General features: G+C 38.9%; 1 long non-coding RNA gene across 1 annotated transcript in view; it reads right to left on the reverse strand.

Moving 5' to 3' along the window:
• The window catches only part of LOC112393366 (uncharacterized), a 44873-nt gene extending 25486 nt beyond the window's left edge, over positions 1-19387 (reverse strand). The window contains exon 1 of the long non-coding RNA XR_003001902.1: positions 19328-19387. This is a non-coding gene — a long non-coding RNA (uncharacterized LOC112393366). The remainder of the gene's footprint in view (positions 1-19327) is intronic.
• Positions 19388-21758: the final 2371 nt, after the last annotated feature.

A 21758-nucleotide genomic window follows, 5' to 3' on the forward strand; every position in this document is an offset into this window, starting at 1 on the left:
AATTGTGAAAGTTATAAACTGCCCTAGCACACTATGCTGTCTTCTTGGAAAACGTGAAAATTAGAAGAAAAGAACAGGTAATAGTATGATGGTTATGCTTTGCTTGTTTTTGAACTACTGTTCTCTGGTCACCTCAATCATTTATTCAATCAACAAAGTAAGCATGTCAGATACTGTACAAGACCCTGGGCTTACAAAATTGCCTTTAACAGAGGACTTGCCTTTATGTATCTGCCCAGGTAAAGCAGTCAGACAAAAACACCGATGTGCATGAACATGGAACTTCAGGGGGACTTTCAAAAGGAGTTTGTTCAGCAGATAAAAGGAAAAAAGTTAAGTAGGAGTGGGATAATTTAAAAATCTTATATGCCAGAATAAGAAGATTCAAATTTATCCAGTAAAAGGCGATAGTGAAATACCAAAGATAAATTACCAAGAAATAACATGAACAGATTGCACTTTCAAGGGTATGATTCTACTAAAACAGAGTTACTTTATCGATTTGATTACCTGAAAAATAAAAAAAAATCTACTTGGCGAATAGATTAGATCAAGATGGCAGAGGAGCAAGACGTGGAGCTAACCTTCTCCCACAAATACATCAAAAATACATCAACATGTGGATCGATTCTCAAGGAGCATCTACTGAACGCTGGCAGAAGACCTCAGATTTCCAAAGGGTAAGAAAATCTCCACATAACTGGGTAGGACAAAAGAAAAAAGGGAAAAAAAAGAGAGGAATCAGGATGGGACCTATGCCCCTGGGAGGGAGCTATGAAAGAGGAAAGCTTTCCACACCCTGGGAAGTCCACTCACTGGGAGGGAAATGAACCAGGACAGAGGGGGAGCTTCGGAGCCTCAGAGGAGACTGCAGCAACCAGTCCACAGAGGGCAAAGCAGAGAAAGACCTGCGCAGATGGTTGGTGCTGCTGCCTGGCACCCCCCAGCCTGAGACGCTCCTCGGCTGAGGGGGACGGGGGCTGGGTGCTGAGGCTTGGGATTCGGAGGTCAGACCCAGTGAGAGGACTGGGGTTGGTTGCCTGGAGACAGCCTGAAGGGGTGAGGGTGAGGTGTGGCACGACTGAGGGAGTAAGGGAAGTGGCTGGGCCCACCAGAGAGGCAAGGCGCCATTGTGGGGGGTCGTGGGAGGAGAGGAGCGGGACCACCATAGGAGCTTCTTTCTCTGTGCCCTCTCTCAGGCAACAGGGCACCGCCTACATGAGTTCCAGGGGCAGGCATGAGGCACTGATGCCATCTCAGACTCCACAGGTGGGTGCAGAATGCTTCCACCACCGAGGGTCCTGTGACAGGGTGGCAACCACTGCCCCTGCCTCCCCAGGAGCATGCATGCACCGTGCACCTGCTCACCCCCTATCAAGGGGATAACAGCCAGCATAAGCTGAGGAAAGAGATGGCAAGCATCCAAACCAAAAACAGCTCACAAACCAAAAAAATACTAAACCCACACAAGCTACACAGAGACATTCCCACGTATAAATAGCCCTCCAAAACTACAGTAGATAATTATTTCTCCTAAACTCACAGAGGAAGAGAAATAAAACCAAAATGAAGAAGCAAAGGAACCACTCCCAGTTAAAAGAACAAGAAAGGGACTTCCCTGGTGGCGCAGTGGTTAAGAATCCGCCGGCCAATGCAGGGGATGTGGGTTCGAGCCTGGTCCAGGAGATCCCACATGCTGTGGAGCAACTAAGGCAGTGCGCCACAACTACTGAGCCCACGTGCCACAACTACTGAAGCCCGCGTGCCTAGAGCCCATGCTCCGCAACAAGAGAAGCCACTGCAAGGAGAAGCCTGCACACCACAACGAAGGGTAGCCCCCACTCATTGCAACTAGAGAGCCTGCGTGCAGCAACAAAGATCCAACATGGCCAAAAAAAAAAAAAAGACCAAGAGAATTCCACTGAAGGAACAGTGAAACAGACCTCTTCAGTCTAATAAACACCAAAGTTCAAAACAGAGGTAATGAAGATACTGAAGGAATTAAGAAAGGCTATTGAAAGAAATGCATTAGTGTGAAAAGGAACTAGAAACTATAAGGAGGAGCCAAGAAAACTTAGAAAATTCATTTGCCAAGATGAAAGCTGAGCTAAAGGCAATAAATAGCAGAATGAATAATACATAAGAAAGTATAAGTGATCTGGAAGATACAATAATGGAAATTACCCAATCAAAAAAGCAGACAGGGCTTCCCTGGTGGCGCAATGGTTGAGGGTCCCCCTGCTGATGCAGGGGACACGGGTTTGTGCCCCGGTCCGGGAGGATCCCACATGCCGCAGAGCGGCTGGGCCCATGAGCCATGGCCGCTGAGTCTGTGCGTCTGGAGCCGGTGCTCCACAACGGAAGAGGCCACAGAAGTGAGAGGCCCATGTACCACAAAAAAAAAAAAAAAAAGCAGACAGAAAATCAAATAAAAACAATGAAACCAATGTAAGAGACTTATGGGGTTATATAAAGCATGCCAATATACACATAATAGGGGTTCCAGAAGGAGAAGAAAGAGAAAAGGGGATTGAAAATATATTTGAAGAAATTATGGCGGAAAACTTCCCAAACCTAAAGAAGGAAACAGATATCCAGATACAGGAAGCACAGAGTGTCCCAAACAAGGTGAACCCAAACGGAACTATAACAAGACATATTATAATAAAAATGGCAAAAGTTAAAGAGAGGATTCTAAAAGCAGCAAGAGAAAAACAAAGAGTTAATTACAAGGGAACCCCCCATAAGGCTGTCATCTGATTTCTCTACAGAAGTGCTGCAGGCCAGAAGGGCGTGGCAAAATGTATTCTAAGTCTTGAAAGGGAAAAATCTGCAACACAGAATACTCTAACAAGCAAGATTATCATTTAGAATAGGAGGAGAAATAAAGAATTTCTCAGACAAGCAAAAAAGTAAAAGAATACAGCAATACTAAAACTACCCTAAAAGAAATATTGAAACTACCCTAAAAGAAATATTGAAAGAAATATTTCTCCTCTAAATAGAAAAGAAGCAAGAAGATATAGGAAGCAGGAAATCACAACTGGAAAGTAAATCACTTAAATTAGCCAGTATACAGATCAAAAAGAAAGAAAAACCTATTTGTGAAAGCGATGAAGAACACAAAGAACTGCAAAAGGATAAACATGAAGATGTGAAAGGACATGAAAATCATAAAATATGGGGAAGGAGAGTAAGAAACTGTAGATTCCTTTGTTTTTTTTAGAATGTGTTTGACCCTATCAGTCCAAAGCAAGCAGATATAGGAAGGGGTTAATATACTTGAAAAACAGAGAAACCACAAATCAAAAACATACAACAGATCCACAAAAGCCAAAAAGAAGACAACACAAGCATCAAATAAAAGAAAATCATCAAACCACAAAAAGAAAAGCAAAAAGAAAAAGGAACAAAGAAGAAACACAGATTCAACTACAAAACGTTTAAATGGCAATAAATACAGATGCATCAATAATTACCTTAAATGTCAATGGACAGAATGTTCCAATCAAATGACACAGAGTAGCAGATTGGATAAAAAAACAAAATCCTAGGACACACACAGATTCAAAGTGAGGGGATGGAAAAAGATATCTCATGCAAACGGAAATGACAAGAAAGTGGGCATTGCAATACTCATATCAGACAAAATAGACTTTAAAATGAAGGGCTTCTCCTTCTTGTGAGGGCACTGGAATCACAACGAACTGCTGAACAATCATCAACAGGAAGACCCTGGAACTCACCAAATAAGATACCCCACATCCAAAGACAAAGGAGAAGCCGCAATGAGACGGTAGGAGGGGCGCAATCATGATAAAATCAAATCCCATAACCACTGGGTGGGCGACTCACAAACTGGAGAACACTTATACCACAGAAGTCCACCCAATGGAGTGAAGGTTCTGAGCCCCACGTCAGGCTTCCCAATCCGGGCTCCAGCAACGGGAGGAGGAATCCCCAGAGAATCGGACTTTGAAGGCCAGTGGGATTTGATTGCACGACTTCAACAGGACTGGGAGAAACAGAGACTTCACTCTTAGAGGACACACAAAAAGTCTTGTGTGCACCAGGATCCAGTGGGAAGGAGCACTGACCCCATAGGAGACTGAACCAGACTAACCTGCTAGTGTTGGAGGATCTCCTGCAGAGGCAGGGGGTGGCTGTGCCTCACTGGGAGGACGAGCACACTGGCAGCAGAAGTTCTGGGAAGTACTCATTGGCATGAGCCCTTCTGGAGTCTGGAATTAGCCCCACCAAAGAGCCTGTAGGCTCCAGTGCTGGGTTGGCTCAGACCAAACAACTAACAGGGAGGGAACACAGCCCAACCCATCAGCAGACAAGCAGATTAAAGTTTTACTGAGCTCTGCCCACCAAAGCAACACCCAGCTCTACCCACCAATCCCTCCCATGAGGAAACTTGCACAAGCCTCTTATTTAGCCTCATCCACCAAAGGACAGACAGCAGAAGCAAGAAGAACTACAATCCTGCAGCCTGCAGAATGAAAACCACAATCACAGAAAGATAGACAAGATGAAAAGGCAGAGGGTTACGTCCCAGATGAAGTAACAAGATAAAACTGCAGAAAACCAACTAAATGAAGTTGAACACCTTCCAGAAAAAGAATTTAGAATAATGATAGTGAAGATGATCCAGGACCTTGGAAAAAGAATGGAGGCAAGGATCGAAAAGATGCAAGAAATGTTTAACAAAGACCTCGAAGAATTAAGAACAGAGATGAACAATACAATAACTACAATGAAAAATACATTAGAAGGAATCAATACCAGAATAACTGAGGCAGAAGAAGGGATAAGTGACCTGGAAGACAGAATAGTGGAAATCACTGACATGGAACAGAATAAAGAAAAAAAAAAATTGAAAAGAAATGAAGACAGCCTAAGAGACCTCTAGGACAACATTAAACGCACCAACATTCGCATTATAGGGGTCCCAGAAGAAGAGAGAGAAAGGACCGACCCGAGAGAACATTTGAAGATGTTGTAGTTGAAAACTTCCCTAACATGGGAAAAGAAATAGGCACCCAAGTCCAGGAAGTGCAGAGAGTCCCAGGCAGGATAAACTCAAGGAGAAACACGCCAAGACACATAGTAATCAAATTGACAAAAATTAAAGACAAAGAATAATTATTAAAAGCGACAAGGGAAAAACGACAAATAACATACAAGGGAACTCCCATAAGGTTAAGAGCTGATTTCTCAGCAGAAACTCTGTAAGCCAGAAGGGAGTGGCACGATATATTTAAAGTGATGAAAGGGAAGAACTTACAACCAACAATATTCTACCCAGCAAGAATCCCATTCGGATTCGACAGAGAAATCAAAAGCTTTCCAGACAAGCAAAAGCTAAGAGAACTCACCACCACCAGACCAGCTTTGCAACAAATGCTAAAGGAACTCCTCTAAGCAGGAAAGAGATTAGCAACTTAAAACAACCTTGTACATATATAGACTGCTATATCAAAACCTCCTGGGAAATTCGGTGACCTTGTGGGGCAGCCGCAACACCAGAAGTAGATATTCTCACGCCAGCTAAAGCTCCCATCCGGGCTCCAGCTCCGGCTCCAGCTCCGGCTCCGGCTCCAGCTCCAGCTCCAGCTCCAGCTCCAGCTCCCACTCCTGCTCCTCCTCCAGCTGCAGCTCCAGCTCCTGCTCAGCCCAAACAGCCTCCACCAGCCTCTGCTTTAGGAAATTCACCCCCTCCTTATGCTTCAGCCTTCAAGGGACCAGAAGACATAAAGGTTTAGGAATAAAAAGGGAACCCAACACCCACAGCAGTAAAAGTCTCAATGTCCATCCAGGCATAAAACACAGCCGTGAGACTGACAGGGTCTTGGTGCTCCAACCAGGTGCCAGGCCTGAGCCTCTTGGAGGGGAAAGCCAAGTTCAGGACACTGGACCACCAGAGACCTCCCGGCCCCACATAATAGCAAATGGCAAAAGCTCTCCCAGAGATCTCCATCTCAACGCTAAGACCCAGCTCCACTCAATGACCAGCGAGTTACAGTGCTGGACACCCCATAACAAACAACAAGCAATACAGGAACACAGCCTCGCCCATTAGCAGAGAGGCTGCCTAAAATCATAATAAGTTCACAGACACCCCAAAACACACCACTGGAAGCAGTCTGGCCCTACAGAAAGACAAGTTCCAGCCTCAGCCACCAGAACACAGACGTCAGTCCCCTCCACCAAGAAGCCTACACAACCTACTGAACCAACCTTACCCACTGGGGGCAGACACCAAAAACAACGGGAACTACGAAACTGCAGCCTGCGAAAAGGAGACCCCAAATGCAGTAAGTTAAGCAAAATGAGAAAACAGGGAAATACACAGAAGATGAAGGAGCAAGGTAAGAACCCGCCAGACCAAACAAATGAAGAGGAAACAGGCAGTCGAGCTGAAAAAGAATTCAGAGTAATGACAGTAAAGATGATCCAAAATCCTGGAAATAGAATAGAGAAAATACAAGAAATGTTTAACAAGGACTTCGAAGAATTAAAGAACAAACAAACAATGATGAACAACACAATAAATGAAATAAACTTTTCTAGAAGGAATCAATAGCAGAATAACTGAGGCAGAAGAACGGATAACTGACCTGGAAGATAAAATAGTGGAAATAACTACCGCAGAGCAGAATACAAAAAAAAGAATGAAAAGAATTGAGTTTCCATGAAAATTCAGAAATTTTTTGTCTCAGTTCCATAAAAAATGCCATTGGTATTTTGATAGGGATTGCAGTGAATGTGAAGATTGCTTTGGGTAGTACAGTCATTTTCACAAGGTTGATTCTTCCAATCCAAGAACATGCTATATCTCTCCATTTGTTTGTATCATCTTTAGTTTCTTTAATCAGTGTCTTACAGTTTTCTGCATACAGGTCTATTGTCTCCTTAGGTGGGTTTATTCCTAGGTATTTTATTCTTTTTGTTGCAATGGTAAATGGCACTGTTTCAGAAAAACTAATACCATATGCTAACACATATATATGGAATAAAAAAATGGTTCTGAAGAACCTAGGGGCAAGACATGATAAAGATGCAGATGTACAGAATGGACTTGAGGACATGGAGAGGGGTAAGGGAAAGCTGGGTCAAAGTGAGAGAGCGGCATGGACATATATACACTACCAAATGTAAAATAAATAGTTAGGGGGAAGCAGCCACATAGCACACGGAGATCAGCTCGGTGCTTTGTGACCACCTGTGGTATAGGGAGGGATGGTATAGGGAGGGTGGGAGGGAGACGCTAGAGGGAGGAGATATAGGGATATATGTATATGTATAGCTGAATCACTGTTACACAGTAGAAACTAATGCACCATTGCAAAGCAATTATACTTCAATAAGATGTTAAAAAAAAAAAAGAATTGAGGACAGTCTCAGAGACCTCTGGGACAACATTAAATGCACCAACATTCAAATTATAGGGGTCCCAGAAGAAGAAGAGAAAAAGAAAGGGACTGAAAAAATATTTGAAGAGATTGTAGTTGAAAACTTCCCTATTATGGGAAAGGAAACAGTCAATCAAGTGCAGGAAGCACAGAGAACCCCATACCAGATAAATACAAGGAGAAACACGCCAAGACACATATTAATCAAACTATCAAAAACTAAATACAAAGAAAAATATTAAAAGAAGCAAGGGAAAAGCAACAAATAACATACAAGGGAATCCCCATAAGAGTAACAGGTGATTTGTCAGCAGAAACTCTGCAAGCCAGAAGGGTGTGGCAGGACATTTTTAAAGTGATCAAAGAGAAAAATCTACAACAAATATTACCCAGCAAGGATCTTATTCAGATTTAACGGAGAAATTAAAACATTCACAGACAAGCAAAAGCTAACAGAATTCAGCACCACCAAACCAGCTTTTCAACAAATGCCAAAGGAACTTCACTAGCCATGAAACACAAGAGAAGGAAAAGACCTACGATAAAAAACACAGAACAATTAAGAAAATGGTAATAGGAACATATATATCAATAACTACTTAAATGTAAATGGATTAAATGCTCCAACCAAAAGACACAGACTGGCTGAATGGATACAAAAACAAGACCCATATCTTTGCTGTCTACAACAGACCCACTTCAAACCTACAAACATATACAGACTGAAAGTGAGGGGATGGAAAAAGATATTCCATGCAAATGGAAATCAAAAGAAAGCTGGAGTAGCATTTCTCATAGACTTTCAAATAAAGACTATTATAAGAGACAAATAAAGACGCCACATAATGATGAAGGGATCAATCCAAGAAGAAGATACAACAATTGTAAATATTTATGCACCCAACATAGGAACACCTGAATACATAAGGCAAATGCTAACAACCATAAAAGGGGAAATTGACAGTAACACAATCATAGTAGGGGACTTTAACACACCACTTTCACCAATGGACAGATAATCCAAAATGAAAATAAGGAAACACAAGCTTTAAATGATATAGTAAACAAAATAGACTTAACTGATATTTAAAGGACATTCCATCCAAAAAAAAAGAATAGACTTTCTTCTCAAGTACTCATGGAACAGTCTCCAGAATAGATCATATCTTGGGTCACAAATAAAACCTTGGTAAATTTAAGAAAAATGAAATCATATCAATTATCTTTTCTGGCCACAATGCTATGAGACTAGATATCAATTATAAGAAAAAAGCTATAAACAATAAAAAAACATGGAGGGTAGACAATACACTACTAAATAACCAAGAGATCACTGAAAAAATCAAACAGGAAATCAAAATATACCTAGAAATAAATAACAACAAAACGTGATGACCCAAAACCTGTGGGATGCAGCAAAAGCAGTACTAAGAGGGAAGTTTATAGCAATAAAATCCTATGGCAAGAAACCAAAAACATCTCAAATAAACAACCTAACTTTACAGCTAAAGTAATTAGAGAAAGAAGAACAAAAAACCCACAAAGTTAGCAGAAGGAAAGAAATCATACAGATAAGATCAGAGATAAAAAGAAATGAAGGAAATGATATCAAAGATCAATAAATAAAGTTGATAAACCACTAGCCAGACTCATCAATAAAGAAAGAGAGAAGACTCAAATCAACAGAATTAGAAATGAAAAAGGAGAAGTAACAACTGACACTGCAGAAATACAAAGGATCATGAGAGATTACTACAAGCAACTATATGCCAATAAAATGGACAAGCTGGAAGAGATGGACAAATTCTTAGAAAAGCATAACCTTCCGAGAATGAACCAGGAAGAAATAGAAAATATAAACAGACCAATCACAAGCACTGAAATTGAAACTGTGATTAAACATCTTCCAAAAAACAAAAGCCCAGGACCAGATGGCTTCACAGGTGAATTCTATCAATCATTTAGAGAAGAGCTAACACCTATTCTTCTCACTCTTCCAAAATATAGTGGAGGAAGGAACACTCCCAAACTCATTCTACGAGGCCACCATCACCCTGATACTGAAACCAGACAAAGATGTCACAAAAAAAGAAAACTACAGACCAATATCAATAATGAACATAGATGCAAAAATCCTCAACAAAATAATAGCCAACAGAATCCAACAGCACATTAAAAGGATCATACGCCATCATCAAGTGGGTTTTACCCCAGGAATGCAAGAATTTTTATTGTATGCAAATCAATCAATGTGATACATCATATTAACAAAGTGAAGGAGAAAAACCATATGATCATGTCAATAGATGCAGAAAAAGCATTTGAAAACATTCAACATCCATTTATGATAAAAACCGTCCAGGGAGCTTCCCTGGTGGCGCAGTGGTTGAGAGTCCGCCTGTTGATGCAGGGGACGTGGGTTTGTGCCCCGGTCCGGGATGATCCCATGTGCCGCAGAGCGGCTGGGCCCGTGAGCCATGGCCGCTGAGCCTGCACGTCCAGAGCCTGTGCTCCGCAACAGGAGAGGCCACAACAGTGAGAGGCCCATGTACCGCAAAAACAAACAAAAAAATCCCTCCAGGAAGTAGGCATAGAGGAAACTTACCTCAACATAATAAAGGCCATATATGACAAACCCACAGTCAACATCGTTGTCAATGGTGAAAAACTGAAACCATTTCCACTAAGATCAGGAAAAAGACAAGCTTGCCCACTCTCACCACTATTATTCAACATAGTTTTGGAAGTTTTAGCCACAGCAATCAGAGAAGGAAAAGAAATAAAAGGAATCCATATCGGAAAAGAAGAAGTAAAACCATCACTGTTTGCAGATGACATGATACTATACACAGAGAATCCTAAAGATGTTACCAGAAAACTACTAGAGCTAATCAATGAAGTTGGTAAAGCAGCAGGATACAAAATTAATGCACAGTAATCTCTTGCATTCCTATATGCTAATGATGATAATCTGAAAGAGAAATTAAGGAAAGACTCTCATTTACCATAGCAACAAAAAGAATAAAAAACCTAGGAATAAATCTACCTAAGAAGACAAAAGTCCTGTATGCAGAAAACTAAAAGACACTGATGAAAGAAATTAAATATGATACAAAGAGATGGAGAGATACACCACGTTCTTTGATTGGAAGAATCAACGTTGTGAAAATGACTCTACTACCCAAAGCAATCTATAGATTCAATGCAATCTCTATCAAACTACCAGTGGCATTTTTCACAGAACTAGAACAAAAAATTTCAGAATTGGTATGGAAACACAAAAGACACTGAATAGCCAAAGCAACCTTGAGAAAGAAAAATGGAGCTGGAGGTATCAGGCTCCCTGACTTCAGACTATACTACAAAGCTATAGTCATCAAAACAGTATGGTACTGGCACAAAGACAGAAATATAGATTAATGCAATGAAACAGGATAGAAAGCCCAGAGATAAACCCATGCACATGTAGTCACCTTATCCTTGATAAAGGAGGCAAGAATACACAAAGGAGAAAGGACAGCCTCTTCCATAAGTGGTGTTGTGAAAACTGGACAGCTACATGTAAAAGAATGAAATTAGAACACTGCCTAACACCATACACAAAAATAAACTCAAAATGGATTAGAGACTTAAATGTAAGGTCAGACACTACCAAACTCTTAGAGGAAAACGTAGGGAAAACACTCTATGACGTAAATCACAGCAAGATCCTTTTTGACCCACCTCCTAGAGAAATGGAAATAAAAACAAAAATTAAAAAATGGAACCTAACGAATTCTAAAGCTTTGGAACAGCAAAGGAAACCATAAACAAGACGAAAAGACAACCCTCAGAATGGGAGAAAATATTTGCAAATGAAGCAACTGACAAAGGATTAATCTCCAAAATATACAAGCAGCTCATGCAGCTCAATATCAAAAAACAAACAACCCAATCACAAAATAGGCAGAAGACCTAAATAGACATTTCTCCAAAGAAGATATACAGATTGCCAACAAACACATGAAAGAATGTTCAACATCATTAATCAATAGAGAAATGCAAATCAAAAGTACAATGAGGTATCACCTCACTCCAGTCAGAATGGCCACCATCAAAAAATCTACAAACAAGGGTTTCCCTGGTGGCGCAGTGGTTGAGAGTCCGCCTGCCAATGCGGGGAGCGTGGGTTCGTGCCCTGGTCCGGGAGGATCCCGCGTGCTGCCGAGCGGCTGGGCCCGTGAGCCATGGCCGCTGGGCCTGCGCGTCCGGAGCCTGTGCTCCGCAACGGGAGAGGTCACGACAGTGAGGGGCCCGCATACCGCAAAAAAAAAAAAGAAAAAAAAATCTACAAACAAGAAATGCTGGAAAGGGTGTGGAGAAAAGGGAACCGCCTTGCACTGTTGGTGGGAATGTCAATTGATACAGCCACTATGGAGAACAGTATGGAGGTTCCTTAAGAAACTAAAAATGGAACTACCATACGACCCAGCAATCCCACTACTGGGCATATACCCTGAGAAAACCATAATTCAAAAAGAGTCATGTACCACAATGTTCGTTGCAGCTCTATTTACAATAGCCAGGACATGGAAACAACCAAAGCATCCATCAACAGATGAATGGATAAAGATGTGGCACATACAATGGAGTATTACTCAGCCATAAAAAGAATCAAAATTGAGTTATTTGTAGTGAAGTGGATGGACGTAGAAACTGTTATACAGAGTGAAGTAAGTCAGAAAGGGAAAAACAAATACCATATGCTAACACATATATATATAGAATAAAAAGAAAAAATGGCTCTGAAGACCTAGGGGCAGGACAGGAATTAGATGCAGATGTGGAGAATGAACTTGAGGACACGGGGAGGGGGAAGGGTAAGCTGGGTCAAAGTGAGAGAGACGCATGGACATATATACACTATCAAATATGTAACAGCTAGTGGGAAGCAGCTGCATAGCACAGGAAGATCAGCTTGGTGGTTATTGTCCTCCTAGGGGGTGGGATAGGGAGGATGCGAGGGAGATGCAAAAGGGAGGGGATATGGGGATATATGTATATGTATAGCTGATTCACTTTGTTATACAGCAGAAACTAACACACCATTGTAAAGGAATTATATTCTAATAAAAATGTTAAAAAATAAAAAGTAAAAGCCTCATGGGAACAGCAAACCCAAAAACTACAATAGGTACACACAAAAAGAAAAAGCAACCCAAACACAACACTAACGATGGTCATCAAACCACAAGAGAACAAAAGAGGAAGGAAAGAAAACAGACCTACAAAAACAAACCCAAAACAAATAAGAAAATGGCAATAGGAACACACATATCAATAATTACCTTAAATGTAAATGGATTAAATGCACCAACCAAAAGACACAGAATGGCTGAATGTATACAAAAACAAGACCTGTATATATGCTGTCTACAAGAGACCCACCTCAGACCTAGGAACACATACAGACTGAAAGTGAGGGGATAGAAGAAGGTATTCCATGCAAATGGAAATTAAAAGAAAGCTGGAGTAGCAATATTCATATCAGACAAAATAGACTTAAAAATAAAGACTATTATAATAGACTAATAAGGACACTACATAATGATCAAGGAATCAATTCAAGAAGATGATATAACAATTGTAAACATATATGCACCGAACATGGGAGCACCTCAATATATAAGGCAAATACTAACAGCCATAAAGGGAGAAGTCGATAGTAACACAATAATAGTGGGGGACCTTAACACCCCACTTGCAACAATGGACACACCATCCAGACAGAAAATCAGTAAGGAAACACTGGCCTTAAATGACACATTCGACCAGATGGACTTAATTGATATTTATAGGGCACTCCATCCAAAAGCAGAAGAAAACACATTCTTCTCAACAGCACACGGAATATTCTCCAAGATTGACCACATCCTGGGCCACAAAGTGAGCCTCAGAAAATTTAAGAAAATTGAAATCATATCAAGCATCTTTTCCAAACACAATATGATGAGATTAGAAATAAACTACAAGAAAAAAAAAACTATAAAAAATACAAAGACGTGGGAGCTAAACAATAAGCTACTAAACAACCAATGGATCACTGAAGAAATCAAAGAGGAAATCGAAAAGTTCCTAGAGACAAATGAAAATGAAAGCATCTATGGACTACAACAAAAGCAGTTCTAAGAGAGAAGTTTACAGCAATACAATCTTACACCAGGAAATAAAAATCTCAAATAAACAACCTAACCTTACACCTAAACCAACTAGAGAAAGAAGAACAAACAAAACTCAAAGTTAGCAGAAGGAAACAAGTCATAAAGATCAGAGCAGAAATAAATGAAATAGAGACAAAGAAGACAATAGCAAAGATCAATCAAACTAAAAGCTGGTTCTTTGAAAAGATAAACGAAATTGATAAACCTTTAGCCAGACTCATAAAGAAAAAAAGGTAAGGGACTCAAATCAATAAAATTAGAAATGAAAAAGGAGAATTTACAACTGACACCACAGAAATACAAAGGATCATAAGAGACTACTATATGAAATGATATGCCAATAAAATGGACAACCTGGAAGAAATGGACAAATTCTTAGAAAAGTACAATCTCACAAGATTGAACCAGGAAGAATTAGAAAATATGAATAGACCAATCACAAGCACTGAAATTGAAACTGTAATTAAAAAACTCCCAACAAACAAAACTCCAGGACGTGATGGCTTCACAGGTGAATTCTATCAAACAGGGAAGAGCTAACAGCTATTCTTCTGAAACTGTTCCAAAAAATTGCAGAGGAAGGAAAACTCCCAAACTCACTCTATGAGGCCATGATCACCCTGATAACATAGATATCATACCATACCATAGACACAACAAAGATATTACAAAAAAAGAAAATTACAGACCAATATCACCGATGAACATAGACGCAGAAATCCTCAACAAGATACTAGCAATTCGAATCTAACAATACATTAAAAGGATCATACACCATGATCAAGTGGGGCTTATCCCAAGGATGCAAGGGTTTTTCAGTATCCTCAAATCAATCAGTGTGATAAACCACATGGACAAACTGAAGAAGAAAAACCATATAATCATCTCAATAGATGCAGAAAAAGCTTTGACAAAATGCAACACCCATTTATAATAAAAACTCTCCAGAAAGTGGGCATAGAGGGAATCTACCTCAACATAATAAAGGCCATATATGACAAACCTAGAGTTAGCTTCATATTCAATGGTGGAAAGCTGAAAGCATTTCCTCTAAGATCAGGAATAAGACAAGGATGCCCACTATCACCACTTTTATTCAACATAGTTTTGGAAGTCCTAGCTATGGCAATTAGAGAAGAAAAAGAATGAAAAGGAATTGGAAAAGAAGAAGTTAAACCGTCACTGTTTGCAGATGACATGATACTATACATAGAAAATCCTAAAGATGCTACCAAAAAACTACTGGAGCTCATCAATGAATCTGGTAAAGTTGCAGGCTAAAAAATTAATACACAGAAATCTGTTGCATTTCTATATACTAACAATGAAAGATCAGAAAGTTAAAGAAACAATCCCATTTACCATTGCATCAAAAAGAATAAAATGCCTAGGAATAAACCTACCTATGGAGACAAAAGAACTGTACTCCGAAAAGTATAAGATGCTAATGGAAGAAATTGAAGATGACACAAACAGATGGAAAGATATACCATGTTCCTGGATTGAAAGAATCAATATTGTCAAACTGAGTATACTACCCAAGGCAATCTATAGATTCAATGCAATCCCTATAAAATTACCAATGGCATTTTTCACAGAACTAGAACAAAAAATCTTAAAATTGTAAGGAGACACAAAAGACCCCGAAGAGCCAAAGCAATCTTGAGAAAGAAAAATGGAGCTGGAATAATCAGGCTCGCTGACCTCAGACTATACTACAAAGCTACAGTCATCAAAATAGTATGGTGCTCACACAAAAATATAACTATAGATCAATGGAAAAGGATAGAAAGCCCAGAAATAAACCCACACACCTATGGTCAATTAATGTTGCAGAGCATAGGCTCCGGACACACAGGCTCAGCGGCCGTGGCTCACGAGCCCAGCCGCTCTGCGGCACGTGGGAGCCTTGCGGACCGGGGCACGAACCCGCGTCCCCTGCATTGGCAGGCGGACTCTCAACCATTGCACCACCAGGGAAGCCCTTTATTTATTTATTTATTTTTAGTTTTTGAAATTAGACTATCTTTAACACCATACACAAAAATAACCTCAAGATGGGTTAAAGTCCTAAATGTGAGACTGGACACTATAAAACTCCTAGAGGAAAACACAGGCACAACACTCTGACACAAATCACAGCCATATCTTTCCTGATCCGTCTCCCAGATTAATGGAAATAAAAAGAAAAATAAACAAATGGGACCTAATAAAACTCAAAAGCTTTTGCACAGCAAAGAAACCATAAATAAAAGGAAAAGACAACCCACAGATAGGGAGAAAATATTTGCAAATGATGTGACCAACAAGGGATTAGTCTCCAAAATTTACAAACAGCTCATGCAGCTTAATATCATCAAAACAAAAAGCCCAATCGAAAAATTGGCAAAAGACCTAAATAGACATTTCTCTAAAGACATACAGATGGCCAAGAAGCTCATGAAAAGATGCTCAACATCACTAATGATTAGAGAAATGCAAATCAAAACTACAGTGAGATATCACATCACACCAGTCAAAATAGCTATCATCAAAAAATCCACAAACAATAAATGCTGGAGAGGGAGTGGAGAGAAGGGACTCCTCCTACACTGTTGGTGGGAATGTAAATTGGTACAGCCACTGTGGAGAACAGTATGGAGGTTCCTTTAAAAAATAAAAATAGAGTTATCATATGGCCCTGCAATCCCACTCCTGGGCATATATCCAGAGAAAAACATGGTCCGAAAGGATACATGCACCCCAAAGTTCATTGCAGTGTTGTTTACAACCACCAAGACATGAAAGTAACCTAAATGCCCATCTACAGAGGAATGCAGAAAGATGTGGTAAATATATACAAGGGAATATTACTCAGCCTTAAAAAAAGAATGAAATAATGCCATTTGCAGCAACATGGATGCACCTAGAGATTATCATACTGAGTGAAGTAATTCAGAGAAAGAGAAATATCATATGACATCACTTATATGTAGAATCCAAAAAGAAATTATACAAATGAACGTATTTACAAAACAGAAATGGACACACAGAATTAGAGAATGAACTTATGGTTACTGGCAGGGGTGGGGAAGGGTGAATGGAAGGGATAGTTAGGGAGTTTTGGATTGACATGTACACACCGCTAGAGTTAAAAAGGATAACCAACAAGGAACTACTGTATAGTACAGGGAACTCTGCTCAATGTTATGTGGCAGCCTGGATGGGAGGGGAGTCTGGGGGAGAATGGATACATGTATATGTATGGCTGAGTCACTTTGCTGTGCACCTGAAACTATCACAACATTGTTAATCAGCTATACTCCAGTATAAAATAAAAAGTTTAAAAAATTTTTAAAATTTAAAACAAATGACAAATACTGAATCAAAACAATAAAATAAGACAAAGGCCTTAAAGAAAGATAAAGAAGGACACTATATAATGGTAAAAGAATCAATACAAGAAGACTGTTTTACACTTGTAAACATATATGCACCTAATATAGGAGCACCCAAATACATAAAACAAATACTAACAGACATAAAGGGAGAAACTGATGGGAATACAATAATACTAGGAGATGTTAACACCCCACTCACATCAGTGGACAGATTTTCTAGACTGAAAATCAATAAGGCAACAGAGATCCTAAGTGATACAACAGAGTTGTATATTTTCAGGACATCACATCCAAAATAAAAACCAGAATACACATTCTTTTCATGGAACATTCTCTAGGATTGATCACATCCTAGGGCACAAAACTAACCTCAACAAATTTAAGAGTGTAGAAATTATTTCAAGCATCTTCTCTGACCACAGTGGCATGAAAGTAGAAATCAACCATACAAAAAGAAATGAGAAAAAAAAAAATGATTACATGGAGACTAAACAATGCTACTAAAAAACCAGTAAGTCAAAAAGGAAATTTAAAAGTACCTTGGGACAACAGACAATGATAACACAACCATACAAAATCTATGGGATGCAGCAAAAGCAGTTCTTAAGAGGGAACTTCACAGCAATACAGGCCTTCCTCAAAAAACAAGAAAAATCTCAAATAAACAACCTAACATACCACCTAAAAGAATTACATAGTTAGGGAGTTAGGGATTGACATGTACATACTGCTATGTTTAAGGTGGATAACCAACGGGGACCTACTGTATAACACAGGGAACTCTGCTCAATATTATGTGATGACCTAAATGGGAGGGCAGTTTGAAAAGGAGTGGATACACGTGTATGTGTGGCTGAATCACTTTGCTGTGTGTCTGAAACAAATACAACACTGTTAATCAACTGTACTCCAATATTAAATAAAAACTTTTAAAAAATAAAATAACATTTAGCTTTTGGCCAACTCTATAAATAAAGTAAAAATCATTGAATTATATTTAAAAAAGAATTAGGAAAAGAAGAACAAACAAAACCTAAAGTCAGCAGAAAGAAGGAAATAATAAAAATCAGGGAGGAAAAAAATTATAAAGAGATTTTAAAAAATAGGAAAAAAATCAATAAAACCAAGAGCTGGTTCTTTGAAAGGGTAAATGAATTTGACAAACCTCTGGCCAAAGTCACCAACAAGAATAGAAAGACAACCCAAATAAACAAAATAAGAAATGAAAAAGGAGAAATCTCAACTGATACCATAGAAATTTTAAAAAATCATAAGAGGATACTATGAACAATTATATGCCAACAAATTTGATAACCTCAAAGAAATGGACAACTTTCTATAAACATAAGCCCACCAAAATTGAATCAAGAAGAAATAGATAATTTGAACAGATCAATCACTAGAAATGAAATAGAATCTGTAATAAAAAATAAATAAAAAAAGAACTCCCTACAAACAAAAATCCAGGACCAGATGGCTTCACAGGCAAATTCTACCAAATATACAAAGAAGAACTTATACCAATCCTTTTCAAACTCTTCCAAAAGATCAAAGAGGAGGGAACACTCCCAAAGACATTCTATAAAACCACTATCACTCTGATACCAAAACCAGACAAAGATACCACCAAAAAAGAAAATTATAGGCCAATATCTTTGATGAATATAGATGCAAAAATTCTCAAGAAAATATAAGCAAACCAAATCCAACAACACATAAAAATGATCATACATCATGACCAGGTGGGATTCATCCCAAGTTCATAAGGATGGTTCAATGTACACAAATCAATCAATGTAATACACCACATTAACAAAAGTCAAAAATCACATGATCATCTCAATAGATGTAGAAAAAGCATTTGACAAAATTCAACATCCATTCATGATAAAAACTCTTACCAAAGTGGGTATAGAGGGAACATATCTCAACATAATAAAAGCCATTTATGACAAACCCACAGCCAATATAACACTCAATGGTGAAAAGCTGAAAGCCTTCCCACTAAAATCTGGAACAAGACAAGAATGCCCACTCTCACCACGTCTATTCAACATAGTATTGGAAGTCCTAGCCACAGCAATCAGACAAGAAAAGGAAATCATACAGGAAAAGGTATCCAAATTGGAAGAGAAGAGGTAAAACTGTCACTATATGCAGATGACATAATACTATACACAGAAAACCCTAAGGACTCCACACAAAAACTACTAGATATAATAAATGAATTTATCAAAGTAGCAGGATACAAAATTAACATTCAGAAATCAGATGCATTTCTTTACACTAACAAAGAAATATCAGAAAGAGAATGTAAAAACAACTATACCTTTTAAAATTGCAATGGGGCTTCCCTGGTGGCGCAGTGGTTGAGAGTCCTCCTGCCGATGCGGGGGACACAGGTTCGTGCCCCCGTCCGGGATGATCCCACATGCCGCGGAGTGGCTGGGCCCGTGAGCCATGGCCGCTGGGCCTGCGCGTCTGGAGCCTGTGCTCTGCAGCAGGAGAGGCCGCGGAAGTGAGAGGCCCGCGTACTGCAAAAAAAAAAAAAAAAAAGAAAAAAAAATTGCAACAACAAGAACAAAATACTTAGGAATAAACCTGAGCAAGGAGGTGAGAGACTTATACATTGAGAACTATAAAACATTAATAAAGGAAATTAAAGAGGATTCAAATAAATGGAAAGATAGCCCAAGTTCTTGGATTAGAAGAATTAATATTATTAAAATAGAAATACTACCTAAAGCAGTCTACAGGTTTAATGCAATCCCTATCAGATCACCCATGACATTTTTCACAAAACTAGAACAAATAATCCAAAAATTTATATGGAACCATGAAAGACCCAGAATAGCCAAAGCAATACTGAGGGGGAAAAAAACAAAGCAGGAGGCATAACACTCCCAGAGTTCAGACAATACTATACAGCTACAGTAATCAAAACATTATAGTATTGGCACAAAAACAGACATACAGATCAACAGAAAACAATAGAGAGCCCAGAAATAACCCCACACACCTATGGTCAATTAATCTTCAACAAAGGAGGTAAGAATATAAAATGGGAAAAAGACAGTCTCTTCAGCAAGTGGTGCTGGGAAAATTGGACAGTTGCATGTAAGTCAATGAAGTTAAAACACACCCTCACACCATGCACAAAAATAAACTCAAAATGGCTTAAAGACTTAAACATAAGACATGACACCATAAAATTCCTAGAAGAGAACACAGGCAAAACATTCTGACATAAATTGAAGCAACGTTTTCTTAGGTCAGTCTCCCAAGGCAATAGAAATAAAAACAAAAATAAACAAGTGGGACTTAATCAAACTTACAAGCTTTTGCACAGCAAAGCAAACCATAAAAAACAAATGTACAAACAAAAAACCCCAAAAATACAACCTACAGGATGGGAGAAAATATTTGCAAATGATGTCACAGACAAGGGCTTAATCTCCAAAATATACAAATATCTCATACAACTCAACAAAAAACCCACAAACAACCCAATCAAAAAATGGGCAGAAGACCTAAACAGACATTGCTCCAAAGAAGACATACAGATGGCCAGGAGCCACATGAAAAGATGCTCAACAACACTAATTATTAGAGAAATGCAAATCAAAACAACAATGAGGTACCACCTCACACTGGTTAGAATAGCCATCATTAAAAAGTCTACAAATGACAAATGCTGGAGAGGGTGTGTAGAAAAGGAAACCCTCTTATACTGTTGGTGGTGATGTAAGTTGGTGCAGTCACTATGAAAAACAGTATGGAGGTTCCTCAGAAAACTAAAAATAGAACTACCATATGATCCAGCAATCCCATTCCTGGGCATATACCTGGACAAACTATAATTCAAAAAGATATGTGCACCACTATGTTCATAGCAGCACTATTCACAATAGCCAAGACATGGAAACAACCTAATGTCCATCGACAGATGAATGGATAAAGAAGATATGGTACATATATACAATGGAATACTACTCAGCCATAAAAAAACAAAATAATGCCATTTGCAGCAACATGGATGCAACTAGAGATTATCATATTAAGTGAAGTAAATCAGAAAGAGAAAGACAAATACCATATGATATCACTTATATGCAGAATCTAAAATATGGCACAAATGACCCTATCTACAAAACAGAAACAGACTCACAGACATAGAGAACACAGTTGTGGTTGCCGAGGGGGAGGGGGAGATGGAGAGGAATGGACTGGCAGTTTGGGGTTAGTAGATGCAAACTACTACATTTAGAATGGATAAACAACAAGGTCCTACTGTACAGCACGTGGAACTATATCCAATCCCTGAAATAAACCATAATGGAAAAGAATATGTTTAAAAAAAAGGTATACATGTGTATAACTGAGTCACTGTGCTGTACAACAGAGACTGTCACAACATTGTAAATCAACAATACTTTAAAAAAATCTACTTGGCACCAACATCATGAACAAAATCAAAAGATGAATGACAACGTGAGAAAGATATTAACCACACGCAAGACAGACAAGGGGCTAATTTCCTCATATAATAATAATAATAATGATAATAATAATAAAACAATCTAAAAAACAATAACACAAGAGAAAATTACCCAAAGATATGAACAGAAAAAATAAATTACTAATGGTATTTATTCATTAGTAGTCTGCTACACGAAATATGCACAACCTCTCCTAAAAGAAATTAAAATAAAAACTTGACATATTACATCCAAAGTTGCTTATACACCTTACTGGTGAAG

Source organism: Neophocaena asiaeorientalis, unplaced genomic scaffold (assembly GCF_003031525.2).
Source record: "Neophocaena asiaeorientalis asiaeorientalis breed wild unplaced genomic scaffold, Neophocaena_asiaeorientalis_V1.1 scaffold40, whole genome shotgun sequence".
NCBI lineage: Eukaryota > Metazoa > Chordata > Mammalia > Artiodactyla > Phocoenidae > Neophocaena > Neophocaena asiaeorientalis.